Raw genomic sequence first — 20,513 nt, 5'->3', positions numbered from 1 at the left:
CTGGATAATTTATATTTAATATTATTAATTATCCAAAAGATATGCAAGTTAGGTATTTTTCACATTATTTATGAGGGAATTTAGACTCATAGAACACTATGAGTTCCTTGCCAAAAGCCATAACAAAGAACAAAAACGAGCACAAAAACTCATGAGTAGTTACCTGCTTTTTATGACAAGTTACTCTATAAAACATAATGCTAAAAATGTTTGATGATAATTATAATCTGTTGTCTTTTCTCTCTACTATAAAAATGATATTAAGACAATAAGCATTACAGTCAGTAAAGCACAGAGTAAATTTTGCACCGTTAATTTTTATACAAATTTAAATCTACAAAGATCTTATGTCATTTGCAAACTATAGGTAAGATATGCAACCTTGTAAAACGTTCACTAGTGACGAGATGGCGACAGCTTAACTTGGAGCATTGTTATAAATTGCATAATGTATAATGCTTACAATTGTGAATAACAACCATATGGGCTTATAGAAACTTTTTAGAATAGCAATATATTTACATTTAACAAAAAGGCTTAAATTGTTACATTTTTGTCCCAGACTGGTGTTCATTTTGCTAAACAAGATAGGCAAATAGTCTAACGTTTTCTACTTGTAGATGATCAGTATCTCCATTCAGTTCTTGTGGTTCTTTTCATAGCCCGCATCGTTGGAATGATCTGATAATTTTAAAGAACTTTGTTTTATTACATTGTTCTTAACTTCTGTGTTGCCTGAACCAATTCATCGTTACTTAATTAAGCAATCAAGTAGTTATTAAGTACCTATTTTATGCCAAAGAAAACCTGGAAAAGTATAGAATACTTTTTTTTTTTAATCACATGATAGGTCTTAATACTTTAATGATGGTAAACATATATATCCTCAAACAAGAATTTGTTAAGATAAACCTGTCTCATTCTTTCAACTTTCCTTTATAGAACTTTCTTCAGCCAGCTCATGTTCCTGGTTTCTTCTTCACTTCCTTATTTCTATTTGTCAAAGTCTCTCTTAAAATGTTCGACTCATTACACATTAATTTGTGGAGGATGCCATTAAGCAAGAAAAAATTAATTCCTCTCTGTCTAGTCTGTTTTTTATTGCTTCTAACAGAATATCTGAAACTGGGTCACTTATAAAGAAAATAAATTTATTTCTTACAGTCATAGAGGCTCAGAAATCCGAGGTGAAGGGGCCACATTTTGTGAAAACCTTCTTAGTGGTGGGGACTATGCAGAGTCCCAAGGCTGCACAGGACATAACATGCTGAGCATGTCAGCATGTCAGCTTATGCCTCTCTTCTTATTATTGCAAAGCCACTAGTCCCATTCCCATGATAATCCATTAATTCATAAACCCATTAATTGATTAATCTCTTAGTACCTTATGACTCGATTACCTCTTAAAGACCCTGCATCTCAATACTGCCACATTGAGAATTAAGTTTCAACATGAGTTTTGGAGGGGACAAACATTCCAATCAAAACACTCTTCAAATACTCTTTTGTTTATTTGTTTTGTGACCTTTTATGTTTGAGAGATATTATTAATGAATTAGATTTTGAACATTTTAAAAGCTCTGAAGTTAGTCTACCTAGGTTAAATCTAATGTCTGTCACTTACTAGTTGTTTGATCTTGGGGAGGTTACTTTATTGCTTGAGCAATTATGTAGAGAACGGAACTCAGTGAAGAGAAGAAAGAGGCAAATAAAGTAGGTATAATATTATGGCAAGAGTCCAAGGAGATAAGACGGGTGACTTAACGAATGTAATGCTTTACTAAGCAGATACTAATGGCCACATTTTCTGCTAAATGCAAATGATATCACATTAGATAAGGCATGATCCTTGTATGCATGTAATTCACAGTCTATGGTAGAAGAAAGATGCATAAAAACTACCTATAAGCCAAGTTGTTAATTGTCATAATATGGGTCCAAGTAAAGTCCTAGAGAACACAAAATTGATTTAATGATTCTATGTGTGTCCTGACCAACACAGTCCAATGAGGATATTATTTTCCATTATCTAGGCAATTAACTTCTATTATGCATCCTAAAATTGTATCGCCTTTGTTAACTACACCTCACTGATGACTTAAATTAAGCAAGAGGAAAGTAGTTGGTTGATTTGTGCTCTTTATATTTTTATTATTTAACTCTGTGATGGCCCTGGATGATTTTTCACTGTATCATTACTTAATACTTTTGACAAATTTGTAGGGTTAATTTAATGCTTTAGATCAAATTTAAGAAGCCATCAACATTAATTCATTACTTCTGAAAATTTCTGAGACTCTTTGGACTTCATTTCCGTAAGTCTCAACATAAAGGGAATAGTAACCAGAATTTAAAGTCAAACAAACATGAATTTGAATCTCTGTTCTGACATTTATGTATTGTCACATATAACATAAGGTTATTTTTTATTATTTAGCAGTTTGTTTTATTATTATGTTATTTGTATTTGAATGATGGTTACTATAGTAGCTTATATGATTTCCAATATTATACAATTGAATTTTTAAAGCATGATTTAAAATAAAAGAGGAAATTTGTCAATTACCATAGAAAATATTTAATATATCATTTTTTTCATGCTGAATATTTGAAATGGATTTCTGATTGTCAGAAACAAATGTTGATGGGCAAATTCACCTATTGAAAGAACAAACAAATATACTGTAAGCTTAATGTAAATTTCTTTTGATATTCTAACTGCAAGAGGTAAAAATTAGCAATTCTATGGGAAAAAAACATATGTTGTTGCTACTGTTAATTTTAAGTGTTGAGAAAAGAATAAATCTTTAGCCCTCCCACTGACTGAATGGACACGCTCTTGCCAAGGAGACTCCAAAAAAACTTCTTAATTCTTGAGTTCCTGGCCATGGCTGGACAGACGTTAGACATGCCTCAGTATGCCCTTTCCTTATTAACTTTTAACCAGAATTCTTTCCTGAGGAGCAAGCAGAAACCAACTCAAGCAAACAAGAAATGAACAATTCATTCCTTTATTGCCTTTAGCTAAACATATGAGTCCACAGCTTCACCCTCCCTCCCTCTTTTCAGTTTCCAATGTGACAGTTTGCCAGCTCACAGTGCATCCCTTCCTAAGAACTGACAGTCATCTCCAGAAAGGCTCTGTTGAACTCTGGAAGGATGTGAAGTGAAGGTTTTCATGTCCTCTGCTTCACCATTTGTCATCAGAGTGCTGAAATTTCTACCTTCAGATAATTCAAACGACACCATTTTTTGAACGTGTGACCCATGAAGCTTAATGGTGAATACTCGTGTTTCTCCTTTTATACATATTCATTACTCCTCCTATAGCTTATTAAATATGTATATTCATCCACCTCACTCCGCATAAATTCCTGTTCCCTTTGCCTCTCCCTTGAAAGGCTTGTTTCTGGTTTCTGGCCTGAGGCTACACTTCTCAGGCTGTCAGAATGGCCACCCTGCAGGCTGCAACACTTTATGAGAAGTAAAGCTCTCCTTTTCAAATGTATGAAGCTCTTGATTCATCAGTTGACAGTGTCATCTTGACAGGTCACAGTTTGCTGTGCCCAGAGTGAAGATTATTTCTTGGTGTATGTGTGAGGATGTTTCCACGTGAGATTAACGTTTGAATTAGTGGACTCAGTAAAGTAGTTTCACCTCTCTGAGTGGAAATCACCAAATCCCATTAGGGTCTATTTAGGACCTAAATAGAACAAAAGGTTGAGGAAGGAGAAATCTACTCCATTTTGTTCTCTCTGCTTGAACTAAGACATTTCATTTCATTTTGTCCTGCTCTCAAACTGGGATTTACATCTTTGGCTTCATGAATTCCCAGGTTTTTGGACTCACACTGAATTACATCACTGGCTTTCCTGCTTCTCCACTTTGCAGACATCATATCATGGAACTCTTGACCGTTGTAACCCAATTTCCATAATAAATATTATCTTATAGGTGTCTATCCATCCCATTTGTTCCATTCCTCCAGAAAACTTAATATAGATTTTGTTACAGAAAGTGGTTCTAGAGGAATAGAATTTGAAGAATGAGTTTTCTAGGTTTTTTTTAAGGAGTTTCTGGAATTAACTATCTAATCTGATTAGGTTTGAGGATGCTAATGACTCTATTTCTATTAATAAAGAGTACTAATAATTTGTGGTGTGAACTGTTTATATAGAGTTATGCAAAATATCTGCATTGGATACTCCCTATCAATCACTTATAAGAAGCAAGTAGTTAAATGACTCTCTATATGATACTTCAAACATATTGGCAAACTAATAAATATAAAGGCACAGGTTGGCAGCTTCTAATGTTGCTGGACAAAGTGATGACAGAAAAGATACAAAAAAATAAGTATTTGAAGTGATGGATTTGTTAAGTAGCTTGTGTTAATTATTTCACAATGTAAACATATATTAAACATCACAGTGTAGCCCATAAATACAATTATGATTTGTCACTTAAAAATAAAATTTAAAGAAGAAAAAGATTAGGTTAGGGATTTGAATTTCCAGCTCAAGCACGGCATACATGCTCTAATTTCTCCAAAAGAGAGGATACCCTTATCTCCTGTAGCAGCAGTGTGAAAATTACTAAAAACCAAATGACCAACCTCATCCTGAAACTGGATGAATTAAAATGCAAGTTTAAATCTCAGCCTCAAGGTGTCCACTGTTAAAGTAAGAACATTTATTGGGAAAGAACGGGGCGATGTAAATTGGAATGGGGAAGTGTGGAAAGATCCTGATGAAGCTGGAGCTATTGAGCTTCTCAATTCTTGTAAGTTTTCTTTAGCAGTATAAGAGATCTCCCCACACTCAGCAGAAGTGTTCTCCATATCTCAGGGGCAGTGTCATCCCCACACCCAGAGATGTCTGCTTCTCCGCTCACAGTGGTATCAGCCTTTCCATATCCATCTGAGGGGATTAACACTGCATTTCCTGAGGAAACTGTATTGGCCTCCATTAATAAAGGTGCCGTGTAAAACAATATTGATTCTTCTCAGGACCCACCATCACTACCCCTCTTTTCTTCTAGATCTATAACTAGGCTCATGATTCAGCAGGCCTTTAAAAGGGAGGTATAATTGTGATCCACGAGATGTGTCACACTCCAAACGAACTACTTGAGTTTGCTAATGTATACAGACAGAAATCTGGAAAACATGTATGACAAAGCAACTAAGGATGTGAGATAATGGTGAAAGGAACAATAAAGTTGGATCAGGCTGTATTTATTGACATAAGCTCAATAAGAAGAGCTTCTGAATTTAGTGTTGCAGCTTGGGGCCTTAGAAAGAGCTGTAATCATTTAGTTGGTTGGTTGCCTGAAACGTGGACCAAAAGATGGACTATCATGAGTGAGCCGGAAATGACAGACATGCCTTGGATTCATGTGCAGAAAGAGATTCAATGAGTTAGGGGGATTTGACTATTACAGTGGATTTGTCATTTGTTATTTTAGAAATACTCATCACACAGGGAGTCCAGAAGTCTGTGAGGAATATTTTTATAGGCCAAACCTCACAGTAGGAATGTCGGTCATTCCTACTGGGAAACCTAAATGCAATGGGAATAATTGGATCCCAGGATGACAAGGGCCAAGTGGTGAAACTTAACTGCTAAAGGAAAGATTGGCATAGTTACCATAATGGAGAGCAAAATCAAAGCAGTAAACATTGGGATTCTGGAGTAAAGTATGGAATTTTCTGCAGAAAACTACTGTCCTTTTGAATGACAGCTCTTGGCTTGCTACTGGGTCTTATAGAGAATGAACATTTAACTGTGGGCCATCAAGTTAAAGTTACCATGTAACTTGATCTCTTTATTATAAACTAGCAATTACCTGACCCACTAAGCCATAAAGTTGAGGATGCACAGTAACACTTCATCATCAAAGTGGTATATATATGATCTGACCCACACAGGTACTGAAAACACAAGTAATTTAAATAAAGAAATTGCACAAATACCTACAGTTCCCCCTCCTATTATACTGCCTTCTCTATCCCAGTCTCTACCTATGGCCTCATGGAGAGGTCCCTACAATCAGCTAATGGAGGAAAAGGAAACTCAGGTCTGGTTTACAGAGATTTCTGAATGATATGCAGGCACCATTCAAAAGTGGACAGTGGCAGCACTACAATTCCTCTCTGGAACATCTTTACTAGAACTAGGATACTAGTAAAGAAAAATACTCCCAGCGGTCAGAATTTTGAACAGTGCACCTAGTTGTTAACTTCTCTTGGAAGGAAAAATAGCCAGATGTTCAACTAGTTATATAATGATTCATGGGCTGTGAACAATGGTTGGCTGTATGGTTCAGAACTTGGAGAAAACATGATTGGAAAATGAGTGACAAAGAAATTTAAGAAAGAGGTTTGTGAGTAGACCTCACTGGAAAACATAAATACACACACACACACACACACACACACACACACACGGAAACTAAAAAAAAAATTAAATAAAGACTCATGAAGATATTTGCATCCCATGTGAATTCTCTCCAAGTAATGCTACTTTATCAGTGCAAGATTTCAACGATCAAATGGATAGACTGATACATCCTGTGAATATGAGTCTCTTTCCACAGCCACTCCTGTTATCTCCCAATGGGCTCATTAACAAAATGGCCTTGCTGGCAGGGATGAAGTTTATGCATGAGATCAGAAACATAAACTCCCACTAACCAAGCCAATCTGCTCGCAAGACAGACTAACACTGAGCCTGAGGCCCCCATATGGAAGCAATCAGCCAGCTACCTGGTAGCAAGTTGATTACATTTAACCACTTCCATCAAAAAAAAAAAAAAAAAAGTAGCGGTGGGGGCCAGTGTTTTGTTCTTTCTGAAATGGACACTCTGGATACAGACTTTTCTCCTCTGTGTGTAATGCTTTTACAAAAGCTATCATCTGTGGACTAACAAAATGACTTATTTAACATTATGGTGTTTCATACAGCATTGCTTCTGAACAAGAAATGCCTCTACTAAAAGAAGTGTGGTAACCAGCTTATCCTGATGGAATTTACTAGGTTTACCATGTTCCCCACCATCCTGAAGCAGTTGGCTAAATAAAAAGTACAATGGACTTTTGAAGACTCAGATACAGCACCAACTAGGTGACAATACCTTGCAGGGCTGGGCAAGGATCTCCAATATGTTGTATGTGATAGGAATCAGCATTCATTATATGATGCTAGTCCCCTGATGGCAAGGACTTACAGGTCTAAGTATCAAGGACTGGAAATGGAGGCCGGGAGCGGTGACTCATGCCTGTAATCCCAGCACTTTGGGAGGCAAGGCAGGTGGATCGCCAGATGTCATGAGCTTGAGATCATCCTGGCCAAGATGGTGAAAGCTTGTCTCTACTAAAAATACTAAAAATACAAAAAATTAGCTGGGCATGGTGATGGGTGCCTGTAATCCCGGCTACTACAAAGGCTGAGGCAGGAGAATTGCTTGAACCCTGGAAGCGGAGGTTGCAGTGAGCCGAGGTCGCACCATTGCACTCCAGCCTGGCAACAAGAGTGAAATTCCATCGCAAAAAAAAAAAAAAAAAAAAAAAAAAAAAAAAAAATGCACTGGAAGTGGGAGCAGCACCATTTACTGTTACTCCTAGTGATGTAACAGTGACCTACATGGTGACCTTAAGCGCTTTGCTGACCTAGAGGTTTTAGTTTCAGAGGAAGGAATGCTCCCACCAGAGGACACAACAACAATTTCATTAAACTGGAAGTTAGGTCTACCACCCAGTCACTTTGGGCTCCCCCTGCCTCTGAGTCAGCAGGCTTAGAAGGGTGTTACAGTGTTGGCTGGGATGATGGGTTGTGACTACAGAGGCGAAATTAGATGACTTCTGTGCTATAGAGGTAAGAAAAATATGTCTAGCATACATGAGATCCTTAGGGCAGCTTGTGGTAGTACTGTGCCTTATGATTAAGGTAAATAAAAAAACTACAACAACCCAATGAAGGCAGGATTACTAATGGCCCAGACGCCTCAGGAATAAAGATTTGGGTCATCCAAGAGGGTGAAGAGCAATAACCAGCTTAGGTACTTGCTGAAGGCAAAAGTATAGGTAATACACTGGGTAGTGGAAGAAGACAGTTATATATATCAGTCATAACCTCTTGACAAGTTAGGGAAATAAAGACTGTAGTTTTAATGAGTATTTCCTCCTAGTTTTGCTATGAATATGTTTGTGTGTGTATGATAAACACACACACACACTCACACACACATACACACACAAATATTCTGCTGGTTCTATTCTCTGGAGACTCCTGACTAACACAATTGTTTGCTCTTTGGGAGTTTCAATTTCTTCATCTGTTAATTAGGTAATACCAGCTTAATTAATGGATCAAATTAAATTTATTATGTAAGGGCTCTACACATGTTATTTATTATACCTAAAGCCTTACTATTGGGAAATCTGGAAAAAGAAAATTAGTTTTTGATGTCACTTCTTAGTAATTCTTTCATAAAAACAATTACATATTAAAGGCTCATGAGTTATAGCATATTCAGAGCATACTTATTGTTTTATTTACCCTGTAAACATCTTTAAGAAACTGTATTTATTTATTTATTTATTTATTATTTTTTATTATTATTATACTTTAAGTTCTAGGGTACATGTGCATAACGTGCAGGTTTGTTACATATGTATACTTGTGCCATGTTGGTGTGCTGCACCCATCAACTCGTCAGCACCCATCAACTCGTCATTTACATCAGGTATAACTCCCAGTGCAATCCCTCCCCCCTCCCCCTCCCCATGATAGGCCCCGGTGTGTGATGTCCCCCTTCCCGAGTCCAAGTGATCTCATTGTTCAGTTCCCACCTATGAGTGAGAACATGCGGTGTTTGGTTTTCTGTTCTTGTGATAGTTTGCTAAGAGCTTCTGCACAGCAAAAGAAACTGTATTTCTTAGCTCCACCATCCCCAAACTATCCACACATCCACCATCCACATGTTTATAATCACAATTGCCATGGTGGGGTAATGTGACCACAGCTCACAGTTGATTGACTAAGTCCAGGATTTCTGGTTCAAACTGATCCTATAAAAGTGCCTTCCTAGTGGTTATAATTATGGATCTAGGATTCAGGAGCTGAGTTATGTTAATGACAGTATTCCTGAAAGACAATCTAACATCTACTGCTTAATTTGTAATTCTCCTCCTTGTACGCCCCAGGATAGTTCAATGTTATTTTAATAATATTCCCTACCTTCACAGCACCAGAACTTCTTGTCATTCATTTGTTTTGCTTAGGCAAACTGAAGAGAGTCCTGCTATTAAAAAACAGATAAATATCAAAATAGATATACTAGGCAATTGGCTTTTTGTCTTTCCACTCATGTATAACTTTGAGAAGCAGTTAGTTAGAGCTTGAGAGCACAGCTCTGGCATCAGACCTCTTGGTTTACTTCCCATCTTGATCACAAAATTGCCATACGACCTTGGACAACTCACTTAATCTTTTTTCTTTATGTTCTTCCTGTCAGTAATAGATATAATAACTTTATGTAATGCATGGGACTTTATGAGAATTAGAATACAATCAACCTGTTGCAGACACCTACAGAAGTAGAAAGGGCACCACTGCCCCAATTTATTTCAGGTGCCAAGGCTGATGATGGTACACATGCACTAAGAAAGGAAGAGTGCTTATTACTCACAAAATGTTGCTTTCCAGGGAAAATAGAGTGGATTCCACCACAGGACAAATAAGAGATTGATAGAGCAAGAAAAAGAGATGGCTTAGACTTTACTGTGGTTAGGAGGGATAACTTGGGTAAGAGTTTCTATGCATAGATAGGCTATGACTTACACAACCTACATAGGCTTACATAGCCTGTGTGTGCATAGTTTAAATTTCCTACTAACTCCCAAAAAAGGGAACACTTGCTTTTCTTATCAACTTGCCCAAGATGTGGGGTAGAAGGGAAGGGGCAAGTTGTAGAGCTCACAAACCCTCAGCTTGCAAACATGGAAAATAAACTTGGAGGTTTTCTTTTTTTGTTTTGTTTTTGAGATGAAGTTTTGCTCTTGTCCCCCAGGCTCGAGTGCAATGGATTGATTTTGGCTCACTGCAACTTCCACCTCGCAGGTACAAGTGATTCTCTTGCCTCAGCCTCCCGAGTAGCTGGGATTACAGGTGTCTGCCACCACACCTGGTTAATTTTTGTATTTTTAGTAGAGACAGGGTTTCACCATATTGGCCAGGGTGGTCTCGAACTCCTGACCTCAGGTGATCCACTTTCCTCGGGCTCCCAAATATTGCAGTTTTTAATGCAATTCACTCCTTATGTTTGACAGAAGACTGAAATGTGTCATGTTTTATTTAATTGAATTTTTATCTCATTTAAGTAAGCCACTATAGCACTCTTTAAGACAAGTAGTGTGAGTCCACTAAAAGAAGTAAATTCCCTTGAATGTCTTGTTTATGACTAGCATTGTATATTTTTTAAGTGAAATGTGTGTCTTAGTCAATATCAATGCCCCATTTTGGTGAGGCTTTGCTTGTGTATTTAGTATGTATAGAGATGTACGTGACTTTGATTTATATCTGAGACAAATATGAGGTATGTGATTTCCAGAAGTTCTTTATCCCAAAGGGGTCAACTTGGATAAGTAATCATTGTTGCCACTGTTGGATAGATCAGATGGCCAGACCAATGGCAGTATCCTAAAAGCCTAAAAATGTGCGGATTTTTGGCCATGTATCCAGTGTTAAAATGATTACTACTCACATTGTCAGTCATTTGTTCACACTTGAATCATGTTCTAGTTAAAAGATGAAAATTGCTAACTCTTCAGTAAGCTCCATCACATGCGATTATTGAAATACTGTCCATAAATTATTAACACTTCTTTTTCTGTTCACTCAGTTGATTCCAAGAAGCTCACTAGGTATTTGGTATGTCCAGGAGGGGGTGATATCCTTCAGTATCATGACATCTATCAAGAGACCGAGGAATGGGCAGGCCATATTCTCCTGCAGATGTGTTATGCCAAAGGGTTAAGGTTTGGCTCTATTTTGTAGGTATCATTTCCATTTTAACAAGGAGGTCTTAGTGGCTGTGAGTGAGGATGCTGCCTCCATGGCCTAAGGCATAACGAGAAGTTGTGTACCAAGGGTGAGGGATAGTACCCATGAGAGCTTCTAGTTCCAGAAGAGTCCAGTGTTTGACCAGCAATCAGTATAATGACAGGTAGTGTAGAGCTGAGCAAGACAGTTTTCTGCACTAGAAGTTCATGGGCATTTATCACCATCATGAATGACTGAAAAACTATAGGGGAAATAATGGGAGGTTGCTAAAGCCTCTATTCCTAAGGAACATCTGGAGGCATTAATGGGGAGTACTTATTATATTGCAACTTGGTCAGATTATAGAGACTTTTGTCATTGGAGGCCCCATTGAAGGTGGGCTTAGTTTTGAGTAACAGCATTATACGCTTAAGTAAAATTTGTAAACAAGGAACATGCCGCTTCCAGAATCCAAAAAGGCCTAAAAGGTGTGGGTTTTTCTTTAATGTTGTGGGTACTGACAGGATCAATAGCTGTTTGTTGACAGTGTCAGGGATGCAGTGACCCTTGGTTGAGCAAACAATTTTCAAGAATTAAACTGAAGTAGTAAGGCCATTTATTGTTTGTAGTATGTATGTGACAATGGCCAGTCCCCTTTATTTGAACTCATTTGTAAGTATCTGTATATTCTTAATGAGTGTATCAAATGAATCTCCTTGGAGGAGGATGTAATCAATGTAAAGTCATACCTGTGCTCTAGGAGAAAATTGAATGTAATTAAGATGTGGTGCAAAGATTATGTGTGATGGCAGGAATTGAGATAACCCATGGGTAGCAGGGTAAAGGTGTATTGAGTCTTTTAGAAGTTGAAGGAAAATGACAGCTGAGGGGCTGAACAGAAACAAACACTGAACATAACATACTAGCCAAATCCATAACTGTGAAGTATCACTGATTGATTGGATAGAGTCAGTAATTTAAATAATATTGGGCACAAGGGCCTTAATGGGTGGGGTACAGCATTAAGGTTGTGGCAATGCATTATGAGACACAAATCTTTCTTTCTGTGTTGAAGAACAAGCCAAATTTGATTTGATTGGTAGATGGAAAAGCAGTGTGCAAAATTACCTCTTCTCTGCATAGATCTTGTATAATGAGTTTGAATCCTTGGAGACATATTTTTAACTTATATTGAGCTGTACTTACCATCTAATCAGGGGTGAAAGGCCATGAATGTCCTTTCTGTCAAGCTAGTTATAAGTGCCAGAAGCATAATTTAATTTCAAATTATTAATCTTTGGGTAGTTTATGCCTATTGCAGGATGTTATAGGGAAATAGGCTCTATGGCTGTGGAGAATTTAGGCAAGGCAATTGTATTAGTCTATTCTCATGTTGCTAGTCAAGACATACCCAAGACTAGGTAATATATAAAGAAAAATAAGTTTAACAGACTCACAGTTCCACATGGCTGAGGAGGCCTCACAATCATGGTGGAAGGCAAAAGACACATCTTACATGGTGGCAGGCAATAGAGAGTGACACCTAAGCTAAAGGGGAAATCTCTTATAAAACCACCAGATCTCATGAGACTTATTCACTACCTTGAGAACATTATGGGGGAAACCACCCCCAGGATGCAATTATCTCCCACTGGATGCCACCACAATGTGTGGGAATTACGGGAGCTACAATTCAAGTTCAGACTTGGGTGGGGACACAGCCAAGCCATATCAGCAATTGTTCTGATGTTTAAATTGTAAAGCATATCTGATTTTGTCCTCTCTTGTATGTTTACTAACTCTTCTAAGAGCATAGCAGGTACCTAGTTTAGATTTAGTGCAATATGCAAGTTTAACTCTAATTTGAGACCTAGTGTCTACCAAGTCTATGAAAGTTTGCCAATTGCTACACTTCAGCAGATGTTAAAGTTAATTTTGAACCTGTAAAGTCAATCAGCACCCACTTATTTTTTTTTCATAAATTATTTTAGCAACTATTTGAATTGTGGACCTTTATTTTATGTTTTGTTCCCTCCTGTATCCAAGTGGTTTTGTTTTTCTTTGCTTTGTTGGTGTCTGCATATTCTTTGAGTGGTTTCTCCTCCATAATCATATCTATAAGTTTCTCTCTTTAGAGTATCTTAAACCAGTGTCATCAGGATTTGGGACCTGCTTCATTACAATGGTTTCTTTACAGAGTTTAAATATCCCAGGCTTATTTTGGGTTTAAATTAACGTCTTGGTTATACACTGGAGTGCATTAATTACTTCTCCCTAAAGTCCTGTAGATCAGGATCATTTAGTAACAGAGGTATAGGGCAAACAGCAGCAAAGTTATTTTGAAAGATCCAAGTGAGTCACCTGGTTTTAGGAGGATGGACCTTAACAGGCCACATGATGTATTCTTACTTCACATGAGACCACCCAGTGTAACTTTACATCACACAAGATATTAGACTTTCCCTTATTACTCTATACATTGGGAGCCAGCACCTGATTTAGACACAAACCCATGACCATAGGCAGAGAATTGTTTTCCTGAGCCTAGCATCTATCCCTGATTTTGTTGGAATTAAGACAAACAATTAAACCCGAGATGCACAGATATGTTCAGGCAGAGACATAGGACACAAAGTCACTTTAAAGTGGATCTCCAACTCATATTCTGTTCCTAAACATCAGTTAATGAAACTTCTGATATAGTCAAATCTATAACAGAAGCTCAGTAGAATCCAGCAAATGCAGCACAAGGAAGCAAGAGCAGGTTTCCAGCAGACAGTACCTCAAAGCTCAAGTTTACCAGCAGACAGCAACATAGCTCAAAGAGCAAGTTGACTAGCAGGCAGCAGAGTAAATTAGTAAGCTAAAGCAAAAGAAGAAAGACCCTCAGTAGTGGTGATCATTACCCAGGTATTCTGTTAATAATGCCAATGATTGAAGTCACCCCACAGGAACAAAATGGGTACTCTACTCAAAATTTAGATAAGTTGTTGATCTGATGACACCACACATACACAAAGAGGGTATGAGAAAGTGTTTATGAGGCTTTCTAGGAACAGGAGAGTAAGCTACTAAGCAAATCTGAAAATGACTTGGGAGAAAAAGATAAGAGACTGCATTGTCTCTTTTTGTGGCTTAGGGACTCAAGCTTGGATAAGAATTCACCAAGCATAGAGAGAATATGGCATGTGTACTTTGAACTCTTCTTTGGTGCCAAAGTAGTCAGCACTTGGGACTTTTTATCCATTTTCTCAAACGCAGGTTGCAAAGGAAGAAGTAATGGAGGGACTTGAAAGCTATCAGTAGTCAAATATCAAAATTGGAGTCAAATTGTTTATTACACAAACATATTAGTTTTCAGTGAAAGTTAAGTGATCTTATTATCCTTAAAGTGTTGAATTCCATGTTATATTTGTCACTCTATAATCACAAGTTGGCTGCTGAACTTCCAGGCATTACACACCCATTCTTAGCAGAAGGAATGGGGAAAGGACGTAAGTTGCCACATTTTCATCTGCTACTTTTATGAAGAACAAACTTTCCCAAGAACTCTTAACATAGCTTTTTCTCTTGATATCATTGACTAAAACCGAATGAAATGACCATCCCTAGTTCTAAGAAAAACTAAGAAAGTTAGTATTTATAACATTGAACCCAGTGGGGAGAGGAGGACACTCTTGGAAAAGAAGAGGGTGATGGGTATTGGTAGGTAGCTGACTATGACAGTAATGCTATTTGTATATCTTCTGCAAAATAGGTTTGCATAGTAGTTACCAACAGTTGTAAGCACTGAAAATTGTTTTACTGCAGCACACATCCCTGCTCCTGGAAGTTGACATCCATCACATACAAATTGCTGAGGAACTGGTGATAATTGCTGCTTTAACAACATTGTGTCTTGTCTTATCCATGTGGAGGAAGGGGAGGGGCCAGGGGAAGAAGTACTTATTACACTGGGAATTCACTGAAATTTCCCCTTACCTTTCTGTTTGAGTGACATAGATGAACATGCAATCTTCTGCAGACTATTATTTCGTTGGTTACATATGTAGCTTGTCTTTTTAACGGATGGAAATGAGCGGGCTTGACCGTGAATAGTAATCATTACCTTATTTCTGACTCCACGTCAGATATAAATTATCTTTCCCACCCATTTCCAAAAGTCATTATAAAAAATTTTGAAAAGTACATTTTCATCCAGTTACATAAGCAAATAAGAAGGGAGGAGAGGAGCAGTACATGTGTTAAAGAACCAGAATAAAAGCTATTCACGTTAGGATATCACAATTGTGTATCTCAATGCCTTTCCTTTCATACTTAAGAAACATAATGCCTTTGAAAATGAAAAGAAAAAATCAAAGCTATTAAACACATGTTCTTTTCTCTATGCCTCTGCATTGATTAATACCCTGAGCTCACACAGCTGTAAAGTTATACTGATGTCCTCTTTAGATCATGCCTCACATTACTTTACTCAGAAAAGGAGAGAAAGGCTTGTCAAGTAAAAGAGTAAATGAGATATCTCATTTACATTGAAATATAGAGAGTATCAAAGAAAAAGGATGCTTCTTGTTCACCAAGTGCACTTCTTAACTCATAATATACTGATGATATAATGGAGCTGGACATGTCACAATCATTTGCATCTTGCTTTCTATAGTGTCTTCCTATGCCTCTTATTTCAAAACCAAATGAAAAACTGGATTTTTATTCACTCTGGAAATTACTAGACCCTAACGTGTTGTTGTTGTTTTTGATATCCTGAGATCAAAATCTGGCTTCTTGATTTGGATAATTTTATCGTGTTAGAGTATCCACATGATTTCAAAAAAACCTTGTAAATAAAATACCTCAAATTCACTATACAATAAAAGTGTTTTATCACCTATCCTCCTCATAAGAAGTACAGAGGTAGTCAATTACATTCAATCAGACATTCTTTACTACTTGACTTCAAGCATTAGTCACTATAGGCTATTGGATATTTGAGCAATTTATTTAAATTAGTATTTATTTTTGATCACATGAAACAATCTGAATCTTTTAAAGTATTGTAAAAACACCACAAATAAATATGTTAGACTCCCTTCTTGTCACGTTCTAAATAAAAAAAAAACAAAAAACAAAAAAACCAAACTTGATCATTTATATCCCTGATAAATGAGACCTATAATGTTATTTCACTTAATAACTAAATACAGAAAATAACAATTTTCTCAGTTGGCTAGACATTTTAACAATAGCACTGAAGGCTCCTGGAGAGTGACATCAGAAAAATGCTGGAATAGCAGGCTCCAGTGCTCATTCCCTCAAAGAAACATCAATTTGAACAACTATCCATACACAATAATACTTTTTTTTTTTTTTTTTTTTTTTTTTTTTTTTTGAGACGGAGTCTCACTCTGTCGCCCAGGCTGGAGTGCAGTGGCCCGATCTTGGCTCACTGCAAGCTCTACCTCCGGGGTTCACACCATTCTCCTGCCTCAGCCTCCCAGTAGCTAGGACTACAGGCGCGCACCACCACGCCTGGCTAATGTTTTGTAGTTTTAGTAGAGATGGGGTTTCACCGTGTGAAACCAGGATGGTCTCGATCTGCTGACCTCGTGATCCGCCCATCTCAGCCTCCCAAACTGCTGGGATTACAGTCGTGAGCCACCGCGCCCAGCCCCCTAATACTTTCAAAAGAACTAAGAAACACAGGTGAGAGATTACTGAACTTAGGTGGAGGATAGATATAAGAAAAAAGACATTTAAGAGGTTAAAAAAAGAGTCTCACATTACCTGTGTCACCATTCTCCAAAGTTTAACAATGCAATGCAGAGAGAGATAGTCTTTGCACGAGGGAAGCAGAGCGAAGGGAGCCCTGGACTTCTCTGCAGACCCCGGCGTTAGATCTGCTTCTGTGAACCTTGGTGCCGAGACTGACCCCTACTGCCCCAGGCTCCATCTCAAGCACTGTAGCCCTAGGGTTGAGACACATTTCAAAACCAGACTGGCTTCATAGCCCTGGGCTTCAAGTATACCCCTACAAATCCACTTTCCTGGGACGCCCCATTGGACCCTGGCACCAGACTGAGCTTTGTGCACCTAAGACTCTGACCCACCCTAGTGTACCAAGTTTCCAGGCCTGCCTCTGCAGATTCAGGAAAGACCCAGATACTAGGCGCATGGTACCACTAATCAAGGTATGAGTCCAGCCCATTCAAGGACTGCAGCATCAAGCCCAGTAATTGTCTTAAAGAAGCTCAGTGAGCTGCAAGAGTGCACAGATAGACAATGAAACAATATCAGGAAAGTAATCCAAGAAGGATATTATAAGTTCAACAAACATGTAGAAACCACAAAAAGAATCAAACAGAACATTTTGGAGTTGAGGAACACAATGACTGAATTGAAAAATTCCTTAGGGAATTTCAATAAAAATCTCTATCAGGCAGAAGAAAGAATCAGCAAGTTAGAAAATAGGTCATTTGAAATTTTGAAGTTAGAAAAACAAAAATTAAAAAGAATAAAAAAGAGTAAATAAAGCCTGTGGAGTTTATGGGACATCATCAAGCAAATCAACATACATATATGCAAACCCCTAAAGGAGCAGAGGAAAAGTGGAAGAGAGTTTGTTTTAAAAAATAATGACAGGAAAATTTTCAAAGAAATAAACATCCTGATCCATGAAGCCAAAGAACACCAAATAGATTAAAAATAAAGAGATCTTCATCCAGACACATTATTATCAAATGTTCATAAGTCAAAGATGAAGAGAAAACTTTGAAAACAGTAAGAGAAAAGTGACTCATTACATAAAAGGAAACTACCATAAGATTATCAAAGGGTTTTTCAGAAATCTTGCAAGCCAGGAGATAGTGAAATAATATACTCAAAGTCCAGAAAGAAAAAAAAAAAAAAAAACCTACCAACCTTATGCTGAGAAAAATTTTCCTTCAGAAATGAATGTAAAATAAAAAATGTCACCAAACAAATAAAAACTGAGGAAGTTTATGACCACTAGACCAGTTTTACAAGATGCTTAAGGAAATTTTTCAAGTTGAAATAAAAGGATCCTAACTAATGATAAAAACATTTGAAATTCTCAAATACACTATAAAATTTTAGTTTATATTTTTATTATATAATGATATAATAAAATTCAGAGTACTTTCATGCTATAAAAGTGGTATATAAATATCAATTTTTAACTGTAGTAGAAAAGGTAAAAGACAAAAGCTTTAACAATGACTATAGACACAATTATTCTTAAATGAATACACAATAACAAATACGTAAGTTGTTAGTTCAAAACGAAAAAAGTAGGGGAGAAAAAGTTAAGGTATAGAGTTTTTTAATGCAGTAAAAGTGAAACAATTATATCTTTAAAACAGACCGTTATAACTACAAGATATTTTATGTAAGCACCATTCCATTATAACCACAAAGAACACACTTGTAATAGATATACAAATATATAAGGAAAGTATTTGAAGCATATCACTACAAAAATTCATCAAATAACAAAGAAATCCAGGGAGAGAGAAAGCAACTACAAAATAGAAAAAAAAAGTGTGAATAAGTTCTTTTCTATAAATAATTACTTTAAATATAAATGTATTAAATTATCTAATCAAATGACAAAGAATGTCTGAATAGATAAGAAAGAAACAAACCAAACAAAATGAGAATCAACTATATACTTCCCACTTACTTCAGCTTTCAGAACACAAATAGACTGAAAGTAGAAGAATAAAAAAAGTTTTTTTTTTTTTTTCATGAAAATAGAAACCAAGAGAGAGCAAGGTGCTATTCTTACAGCGCACAAAATAAACATTAAATCTAACACTGTCTCAAGATATTGAGCATCATTATCTAATGAGAAAGGAGTCAATTTATCAGGAGAATATGACAACTGTAAATATATACACACCAAACATCAGAGCACCTACATGTATAAAGTATATATTTACAGAATTCAAGGGAGAAATAGATAGCAATTCAAAAATGGTAGGGTACTTTGATACTCCACTTTCAACAATCAACAGATCATCCAGACAGAAAATCAATAATGAAATAACAGACTTTAATGACACTATAGATTACATCATCCTAACAGACATTCCAACCAATAGCAGAACATACATTCCTATCAAACACACACACTCTTCAAGACAAATCATATGTCAGGCCACAAAACGCATCTTAACAAATTTAAAAGGTTGAAAATATTTTAAGTGTCTTTTCTGACCACAATGATATGACACTAGAAATTGATAAAAAAAGAAATTGGAAAATTCACTAATCAATGATAATTAACACCCTCCTAAACAATCAATGCACTAAATAATGAAAATGTATATAAAAAAACTTGAGACAAATTAACGTTTAAAATATATCAAAACTTATAGGATGCAACAAAAGCAGCTTTAGAAGAGTTTATAGTGATAAATGCCTACATTAAAGAAAAAAAAGAACCTCAAATAAAAAATTTAATTTTACACCCAAAGAACTAGAAAATAAGAACAAAGTCCAAAGTTAGTAGAAGGAAGTCAGTTATAAAGACAAGAGCACAAATGAATAAAATAGAGATAAACATGCATAAAAGAGCAATAAAATTGAGATTCCTTTTGAAAATAATAATAAATTTACATTTAGCCAGACTGTAAAAATAGAAAAAATCGTATAAACAAAATTATAAATGCAAGAGGGGACAATTTAACTGATAAATACAAAGGATCATTAGAGACTGCTCAGAACAATCATACACTAAGAAATTGGATAACCTAGAAGAGATAGATAAATTTCTAAAAATATGCAACCTACCAAGACTGAATCATGAAGAAATAGAAAATTTGAACAGGCTTATAATGAATAAATAGTAAATAATAAATAGTAACTAAAAGCATCACATCAATAAAAAGCCCAGGACCTGGTAGCTACAATTCTGTATCCTGCCAAGCATTTTCTTAAAATATTAATGCCAATCATTTCTTTAAACTCTTCCAAAAAATTGAAGAAGAGACAATACTTCTTAACTCATTTTATGAGAACAATATTACCATAATACCAAAGGTAGACCAGGGCACTACAAAAAAAAAAAAAAAAAAAAAAAAAAAAGAATTACAGGAAAATATCTGTGAAGAATACAGATTCACAAATCCTCACCAAAATACTAGCAAACCAAATTCACCAGCAATTTAATATGACAATACACCATGATCAAATAGAATTTATTCCTGGGATACAAGATTGCTTCCACAGACACATATCAATCAATGTTATATACCTCATCAACAGAATGAAGAACAAAATTTATATAATTCTCTTCATAAATGCAGAAAATTATTTGACAAAATTTGACATGCTTTCATGATAAAAATTCCCAACAAATTGTAGTTGTACACTGTAAATATATACATTTTTTATTTGCCAATTAGACTTCAACAAAGCTGGAAATTTTACAATAAAATTTAATTTAAATAAAAA

This window comes from Macaca thibetana, chromosome 5 (genome assembly GCF_024542745.1).
Source record: "Macaca thibetana thibetana isolate TM-01 chromosome 5, ASM2454274v1, whole genome shotgun sequence".
NCBI lineage: Eukaryota > Metazoa > Chordata > Mammalia > Primates > Cercopithecidae > Macaca > Macaca thibetana.
The sequence above is the reverse complement of the archived record's forward strand: the minus strand, read 5'-3'. Positions refer to the sequence as shown.